The sequence below is a fragment of the Cyprinus carpio genome, unplaced genomic scaffold, assembly GCF_018340385.1.
Source record: "Cyprinus carpio isolate SPL01 unplaced genomic scaffold, ASM1834038v1 S000001493, whole genome shotgun sequence".
NCBI lineage: Eukaryota > Metazoa > Chordata > Actinopteri > Cypriniformes > Cyprinidae > Cyprinus > Cyprinus carpio.
In genome coordinates this window covers 1-1,133 of record NW_024874209.1, presented here as the reverse complement: position 1 = coordinate 1,133, position 1,133 = coordinate 1, and the positions used below count along the sequence as shown (strand labels likewise).

At 48.1% G+C, this 1,133-nt stretch overlaps 1 non-coding gene across 1 annotated transcript; it reads left to right on the top strand.

The window, feature by feature from the left end:
- Positions 1 to 805: 805 nt before the first annotated feature.
- trnaf-gaa lies at positions 806 to 880 on the top strand. The gene has a single exon. It is a non-coding gene; the product is annotated as a tRNA-Phe (tRNA).
- The last annotated feature ends 253 nt before the right edge of the window (positions 881 to 1,133 follow it).

Here is a 1,133-nt window from a genome sequence, read left to right as displayed (position 1 = left end):
AGTCAATTCCTCTGAGTCATTTCTAAAACGGCAGGAGGCAGAGGGTCCTGCCGATTCAGGGCCCATGGTGTAAGGGTTTAGCACTCTGGATTCTGAATCCTTTGAACGGCTCGCTTATGACCATCAGTGCTGGGCAAGTTGCAGCCTACGTAAAAAACCTTCTCTGTGGCAAGCGTGCCCTTAAAAAGGAGTGCCACATTTGGCCTCCTTTAACGTGCAACTTTGTGCTAGTCCGTGAGTGTTCCAAAGAATCCGGAAGAGACTTTTAAACTGAACAGGAGCAACGTAGAACTAAACTGAGCAGAAGGTGCCCCCCTTTACCTTCTGTAAGAGACTTTTCTCTTGACCCGAAAACAGAAATGTGTGGCAGTACCACAAGGTAGCCTTCGCTGTTTAATTCAGCTAGTATATTTTGTTGTGGACATTTTAATCAACATTTTACTCCGAAGGCAGTACGATTTAGCGCAATTATGCCAAAATTCAAGTTTCTCTGAAATCAAGCCAGTTGCATGAGCCCTCGTTGCAGAGACAGGGACTGTTAAGCCCAGTGGTCGTTGGTCTAGGGGTATGATTCTGCTTAGGGTGCGAGAGGTCCCGGGTTCAACGAGCTCCTCTGCAGCTTGGCTTTCAGCTTTTTTGAGAATGCGGCCTTTACGTCCTGCTTTCTTTGGCTCAATTTCACGCATTGTTAGGTACATGATGTGTCTATCAGCCATCGGCGTCTCATACTTCTGCTTGGCCTATTACCTGCGGGTTGGGTTAGGTTAAACCGTTAGCTTCGGTCGGATAGGGTTTGTGCCCCAATGCGGAAATAGCTCAGTTGGGAGAAGCGTTAGACTGAAGATCTAAAGGTCCCTGGTTCGATCCCGGGTTTGCGGCAGTGTGGAGCCTGCAGTCCTTTAGGGTCTCGATCTGATGCTCACTGGTCAGTTGCTTTTCTCAGTCTCTCCTACTGAGTCTTTTCTACACTGCAGAAGGGCAGAGGCAGCCCCTGCTGCTGATTAGTTCCATGGTGTAGCGGTTAGCGCACTCTGGACTCTAGATCCAGCAATCCGAGTTTAATCTGATTGAACCTGTTAACACAGCCATCAGTGCTTGGCATAAATTGGAGCCTACATCACAACTTTTTCTGT